Source organism: Pristis pectinata, chromosome 34 (assembly GCF_009764475.1).
Source record: "Pristis pectinata isolate sPriPec2 chromosome 34, sPriPec2.1.pri, whole genome shotgun sequence".
NCBI classification, from domain to species: Eukaryota; Metazoa; Chordata; class Chondrichthyes; order Rhinopristiformes; family Pristidae; genus Pristis; species Pristis pectinata.
In genome coordinates, this window is record NC_067438.1 from 9334437 (window position 1) to 9342334 (window position 7898).

A 7898-nucleotide genomic window follows, 5' to 3' on the forward strand; every position below is an offset into this window, starting at 1 on the left:
ACCAGAAAAATTTTAGGTTTTAACCCTTATCAGAAGGGCTTGATAGCAATAATTTATGATCGATTATGAAATACATTTAGGGATATCATATAAAATTAAGAATGAATGGGAAAGAGAACTTCAGATACTTCTACCTATAGAGACATGGAAGAAAATTCTCCAATTAGTTAATAACTCTTCAATGTGTGCTAGACACTCTTTGATACAGTTTAAGGTGGTTCATAGGACCCATATGTCTAAGGATAAGCTAGCTCTTTTTTTTATAACCATATAAATCCTATCTGTGATAGATAAAATTCGGAGGTGGCATCCCTGACACACATGTTTTGGTCCTGCCCTCTTTTGGAAAAACATTGGAAAGACATTTTTGATATTACTTCAGTGGTACTGGGTATTGATTTACAACCACATCCCTATTCCTACAATTTTGCGTTACCAATGATGGATTCTGGCCATTTATGTGCCTCAGCTTGTCGTATGATTGTATTTGTTACATTAATAACCAGGAGATCCATTCTATTTAAATGGAAAGATCCTAAACCTCCTACTACATTCCAATGGTTTCCCAAACTATAACATGTTTAAACTTAGAAAAATTAAGAGTGGTACTATTGACCCTTCGGTTAAATTTGAAGAAACTTGGAGCCCATTTATCCAGCATTTTCATATGATGTAAGTTGGCCTTTTCCAAATCCTTCTCAATAACTTTCTATTCGAATATAGAGGAGCAGAGTTAATGACATCGTAATGTTTTTAATTGATGAAATACGACAGCCCAGCTTTTGTTTAGTTCTTGGTTAGTTTTTGTTTATTATTACTATTCATTTAGTTGTTTTTTTTTAGTTTGGGTTTTTTCTTATATAATTAAATCTCTTTTTAAATCTTTTTCATCTTCAATTATCAAGAGATTGGCGGGTTCAGATTACATATTTTACTCTGTATGTGTTAACTGTTATTATTGTAATCCTGATTTCTTTATATTATGTGTATCATTACTATTGTTATGTTTATTAATTTGAAATTTAATAAAAAGATTGAAAAAGAAAGAAAGGATGAGTTTGGTAAAAACTCCCCTGGACTGTAAAATTAAGCAGATGGATGAGTTTTGTAAAATGAATGTAATAGTCTGTAATTGAAAGCCTCATGAATTTTGCTTGAAACTATGTAATCAATCTTTTGAGTTTTTACTAATTAATAAAGAAATATAGTAGGAAAAGTCACTTTTCTGGTGTGGTTTGTGATGTGCTGCATCAGATTGGATAATGTCCCAGCTTCTGTTGGCAGAAAAGTTGAGGAATCAAACAGGATTCCATTTGGAGGAAGAATCCCAGGAAAAATAACTGTCGGGTGACAAAACAAATTAGAGAAGGAAAATAATAATAGAGGTTAAACGCAATGATTTGTGAGCAGCAGTAAAAGTCCTTCAGTAAAATATTCATGCTGAGAGGGAGAAGGGTAGGGTGGGGACAATCATTCTGATATCGATGGGAGACTGATGCACTGAAACAGTAACTCGGCGCGCAGAGGGGATTGTGTGTTGTGCTGTCACGACAAGCACAGCAAATGGGGATGACGTAGATTGGGCTTCAAGTGAGGAGGATTATACCTCATCCAGATGAGGATTATGGACCCCCGCCAACGAGGGTCTCATTCCCACACCAGCCATATTGTCGGGAGGTGAGGAGAAATTTGCTCAACCCCAGCCGGTGCCAATGAATCCTCTCATTGACTGTTCAGTCATCTTCAAACAATAATCAACAGGAGGCAGTGTGTTAGGAGTCTCTATTTTCAGTCACATACCTAGTGGAGGTAGACCAGAAGAGAGGTCAAAAGGCAGCTGCAGTTGTGGTACTTAGCATCACGTCAGATAGAAGCCATGGCAGCATGTAAACCTCAGGATGCACATCCCATACATGAGATCTGAAATAAAGGATCGGCCTGGAAGGAGATATGTTGCAAAGTGGGACACGTTGCCTGGAACTGAACAACAAACAGGTCCTGTCAGAGTCTGGAGTGTGAGAAATCTTGGAAGTTGTTGGAGCATTGGTTGATGTTGGGATGTTTGAATGTTTGCTTGTTCATGATCACTAACTTTCAGGGGTCTTTTGTAACTGTTTAACCCTTGAAGAGCAAGTCACTTACTGGCAGTCCGCCAGGTTACGACAGGGTTCTGTTCCTGAGAACTCTTCATAAACCGAACTGTTCTTAAGTCAGAAACATAGTGTGTGGGAGAGGATCACGGAAACAGCTGCAATAGGAGAGGGAGCAGGCACAAGAAGAGCGGCCATCAGCCGGCCTCACTGACACACCGAGTGAGTCTGCTCAATGCTCCCAGCTCTGCTCAGCTCCACCCAGCTCTGGTTGTTGTGGCACCTCAGTAAAATGTTGCATGAGGTGTGGCAACTTGTGAGGTAATTCCTCCATCACGGAGGTCTTAGATGACAGCAAACGGGAGAGTCTGGACCAGCCACGGACCCTGGAGGAGCTGACAGACTCCGTCCGTTCCCTTGAATAAAACTCCCAGAAGCGACGGCTTACTGGTGGAGTTGTACTCGGCTCTGTGGGACTGGATGGGCCCACAACCGCTGGAAGTGTGCAGCGCTATGCTTCTGTCTGGCAGCATGTCAGAATCCATGAGGAAGGGCACCATTACCCTCATCTACAAGCAGAAGGGGGAGAGGGAGGACATCAGAAATTGGAGACCCATCTCACTGTTGAATGTGGATTATAAGATCCTGTCCAAGGATATCGCCAACAGGGTCAAGTCTGCTCTGGGACAGGTGATCCACCCAGACCAAACCTGTGTTGTACCTGGCAGGAAGATCTTTGACAGCCTCGTGCTGCTTAGGGATACCATTGCCTACGTGCAGGACCGAGGGGTGGACACCTGCCTGGTCAGCTTGGACCAGGAGAAGGCCTTCGACAGGATATCACACACGTACATGTTGGATGTGCTCTCCAAAATGGGCTTTGGGGAGGGAATCAGGAATTGGATCCAACTGCTCTACACAGACATCAGTAGTGCCATCCAAATCAATGGGTGGGAAACAGACAGCTTCCCCATCAAGTCTGGAGTCAGGCAGGGCTGCCCTCTCTCTCCTGTCTTGTTCATGTGCTGCATAGAACCCTTTTGCCGGATCCATCAGAGGGGTGATGTTGCCAGGCAGTGAGGTCACCCAGGTGAAAACCTCCCTGCACATGGACAATGTCGCCATCTTCTGCTTGGACCCGAGGTCAGTTCGTAGATTGATCAGCATCTGCAACCAGTTTGAGTCGGCATCAGGGGCCAGAGTTAACCGCATGAAGAGCGAGGCCATGATCTTCGGCAACTGACCCGACCGATCCAACATCCCCTTCGCCGTCAGGCCTGACTACCTGAACGTGCTGGGGATCTGGTTCGGAGGGGCTGGGGCGTGCAACAAAAATTGGCGGGAGTGGATTGGGAAGGTGAAGCAGAGACTGGGACAGTGGGAACAGTGTTCAATAACTGGAAGAACTTGGTCATCAGGTGTGAGGCGCTCTCAGGGCTGCTATACAGTGCAGGTGTGGCCTGTTCCTCGCTCCCCTGGTTCTTCTGCGCTGGAGGGGGGGGGGGGTGGTCAGGCGAGAAGGGCCCCTTAAATATTGTAAATACGGGACTGGGTAGCCCCCAGGGAGCCACACGTGTGGTAACGGTGCTGTGTTTTTTATAAAAAAAGATAACACTAATGATGGATCCGTGCACAAATGTAAAAGTTTGCAGTGTTTGATTGTTGTATATGGTTTGTTTTTTACGATGAATAAAGTTTACTTTGGAATAAAAAAAATGATGTATGAGGTGTGGCAACTTGTGAGGTAATTTGATATGCATGAGAAAGAGAAGTGGGTGAGTGAATGCAAAGGCTTTTACATGTTTGTTAGATCTGTATTGGGAGGGTATTTGAATTAATCTCATGCTGCAGAAGAATAGGATGTGACCAAGTGTAAGATTCTGTTACTTATTGTGAAATAAATTTGCAAGACCTCTTGTGTTTTCAAAGGCAGTGTCTCTTTAAGAAGTTGTGTGAGTGTTTGGGGGGCCTCACCAATCCATCTTTTCCTCTATTCTTTGGAATATGTGTTAAAGTTTTTCACTGTGGAAATTAACTGTTCATTCGAAGCGTTTCAGTTATTTGTGGAGGTTCTGAAGAAAGAAAAATGTATGTGGAGTCCAAGTTAAGGTGTTAGAAATGTGAGAGTCAAAGTTCTGGATATGAGTTTTAGAGAGAAATTGACATTTAGGGAAATTGTTGATTAATGTATACTTTGAAATTTGAAATTGATATTTTTGAAGATAGATTGGGGAGTAATCTTAAATGTTGCTTTTCCTAACAAGAATGTTTTTCTAGAAGGTTAAACGATGTTGCTGAAGACCGTTTGAGTCCTGATTTTGAGTTTGAGTTCTTTTGGAAAGCCTGTTTTGATGTAATCACAGTGAATGTAAATGTATAATGTGCCTGAAGTCTACGTGGTAAAATGTAAATGAGGGTCTGTGGACCACATGACAAATCGATGATGTTGGACCTACAAGTTGGGGGTATAAATACATCCTGATCATTATTAAAGGTATCAAACAGCTTGAGGCTTTTCCCACAAGAACCAGCACAGCTAAAATTACTGCACAAATCTTGATTAATCAGATTTTTACTCATTAGGGTTTATCCCTTACTAGAGATTCCCACTATTTTACAGGCAAGGTCATGCAACACATTTTGTTCAATATTAACTAGAAATTTCACGTTGCCTATCATTCCCTGTCTACTGGTATTATAGGAAGTATGAATCTTACTTTTTAAAAAATTACCAGGTAAGGTGGTTCAACACAACTCTCGCTGGTTGACCATTATGCCTTTTGTAGTGCTGACTATTCGCAATACCGTCTCCACCTCCACAGGTGATACCCCGCACCAACTCTTGACTGATCACACCATGAAGGGTCCTGAGACTCTCCAAGGCCTTGACGTTTCACGGCCAACAAAGGATACCGTCACACGTGAAACAGCAGTTCAAAGTTTGTTGGAGAATGTATCAGCTGCCACTAAATTAGGGAAAAACAGGAAGCATCGTTCCATTGCCACTGACCGCAAGTTCCGGGTCAGTGACTCCATGCGTGGCTCGGTGTCAAGTGTCGGGACTTGATGCCTCGATCCAGAATGTTGACTTTACTTCTTTTACCTCCATAGATGCTGCTTGACTCTCTGAGTTCTTCCAGATTCCAGCGTCTGCAATCTCTTCTGACCCCGTGTCAGCGTTGTGTGTGACCCCCACTCTCATGACATGCCTTAGGCTTTGTAGAACGTTATAGGTGCTGTATAAATGTAAGTTGTTGTTGTTAATGCTCATCACCCCGGGGTTCACGCTCACTTTGTGCTCAGCTGTTTGAAACTCTCGGGACCCGAATATCCAACTGGGTGCCCCCGCCCCCAGTAAATCAGTGACGGTCTGTGGCTGCGACGTGCGCCGGTCGGTTCACCTGGCCCCCAGAAGTCCCGGTGGAGCTCGGCAGGCTGACCCTGTCACTGTGCAGAGAGCAGGAAAACAGACCGAGCAGGATGCACAGTGAGGAGGGAGCTGCAATGGATGTAAAGGGAGATCCTGGGATCGTTTTGCAAAAATGCTCAGAGAGCAGTCAGAGGATGTGAGGGACCATAGAGAAATCAGTGTCCCACCCGGTAGGCTGGTCCAGAAGGTTAGGGGCACCTGGGATCCAAGGTGTTCTGGCCAACTGGACCCAAAATGGGCTTGGTGGTAGGAGGCAGGGAGTAGGGGTGCTGGGATGTGCTTCCCACTGGAAGTCGGTAACCAGTGGTGTTCCACAGGGATCAGTGCTGGGACCTTCATTTGTCATATATGTAAAGGACCTGGATGAAAATATCGGTGGTCTGATACGTAAGTGTGGTGATGACACAAAGATTGGTGGGGTTGTAGATAGCGAGTATGGTTGCCCACGGATACAGAGGGACATCGATCAGCCGGAAAATTGAGTGCAGTGGTGGCAGGTGGAATTTAGTCCAGACAAGGGTGAGGTAACACATTTTGGGTCGTCTAATACTGGCTGGACATGTAGAAGCACTGATGTACAGAGGGACATTGGGTGCAAGTCCATAGCTCCCTGAAGATGGCCACACAGATGGATCGGGTCATGAAGAAGGCGCTTAGCTTGCTTGCCTTCATAGTCCTGGGTGTTTGAGGATAAAAGTTGAGACATCACGTTGCAGCTGTAAAAGACATTGGTCAGACCACACTTGGACCACACGACAGAAAGGATATGGCGGCTCTAGAAAGAGTGCAGAAGAGATTCACCGGGATGTTGCCTGGAATGGAGGGTTTACTTACAAGGAGAGATCGGATAGGCTTGAGAATGTTCGTGAAGCTGGGGGGTGATCTTACAGAGGTTTATAAAATTATGAGAGGCAAAGATTGGGTCGAAGGTCACAGTCTTTTCTCCCAGGGGAGTGAAATCAAAAACCAGAGGGCATAGGTTTAGGGTAAGGCAATGATTTAAAAGGGAGGAGCAAGTTTTCCACACAGAGGGTGGTGGGTATATGGTATGAGCTTCCAGAGGAAGTGGTAGAAGCAGGTATGTCACCGCACTACATTTCTTACTTCAGGCTAAAAGTAACTCAGAACTGCTCTCTGAAGATGAGTCTGCGGAAAAGTCGTGTCTCTTGCCGCTGTATTGCAAGAGTAACTTTAGACAGGTAAAACACAAGTTAGTGGAAGAGATTGTTTGAGAGACAAAAGTGCAATAGAGAAAGAAAATGTAATTGTGCATGCAAAAGGAGTATTAAATTTATGGTCATAACTAATATCTTATTGCACTCATTATAAAATACGACGAACACAACCTGAACATGGTCAACAACACATTAAGTGAATGAATTCTGTCTTTGCATCAAATACCAGGGGAGAGCGTGAATGCAGTCCCCCACTACCACAAATTATGCAGTTGAGTATCCCACATTTGGGGACATCGCAGGCGTCAGCACACCCGCAGTGCAATGGGATAGCCTCGTCCTGGGAAATCAGCCTTCTTTATTTATTTCTAAAGTAAACTTTATTCCGAATAAAAAAACGTATACAAAAGAATAAACACGATGCAAAACTTTTTTACATTCATGGCCAATATATTCAGCAGTGTTAACACTTTTTTTTAAACCCCAGCACCATTGCCACTCATGTGGTCCCCTGGGGTGATCCACCATTTCATTGTTTGAGGGGCTTCCCCACCCGACTCAGCCCCTCCGTGTGCGGTAGCGGAAGGAGCCCAGACTGTGATCCTTTGCCACAGAGACTTTGCATTGGCTGCACTCAGCTTCAGTGCGTCCCTCAGCACGTACTCCTGCAGCCCGGAATGTGCCAGTCAGCAGCATTCCCTTACAGACGTCTCGCTGTGCTGGAAGACCAACAAGTTTCAAGGAGACCAAAGGGCGTCCTTCACCGAGTTGATGACCTTCCAGCAGCATTTGATGTCTGTCTCTGTGTGTGTCCCTGGGAACAGCCCGTAGATCAGAGGGTCCTCTATTGCACAGCTGCTGGGGATTAACCAGGACATGGACCCTTGCATCCTTCTCCACACCCTCTTAGCAAATCCACAGTCTGCAAAGAGGTGGTTGACCGTCTCTTCCCCACTGCAGCCGTCCCGAGGGCAGCATGTATTGGGGGTGATATTTTGTCTGTTCAGGAAGGATCTGACTGGGAGGGCAGCTCTCACTACCAGCCAAGTGAGGTTTTGGTGCTTGTTGGTGAGTTCTGGCAATGAGGCATTCTGCCCGATGCTTTGGACAGTTTGCTCAGGGAACCACCCCACAGTATCCAGAGTGTCCCTATCCCTCAGTGTCTGCAGGATGTTCCGTGCTGACCACTGTCTAATCTGAAAG

General features: G+C 44.8%; 1 pseudogene; it reads right to left on the minus strand.

The window, feature by feature from the left end:
• Positions 1 to 6921: 6921 nt before the first annotated feature.
• Positions 6922 to 7076, minus strand: LOC127586155 (uncharacterized; annotated as a pseudogene).
• Positions 7077 to 7898: the final 822 nt, after the last annotated feature.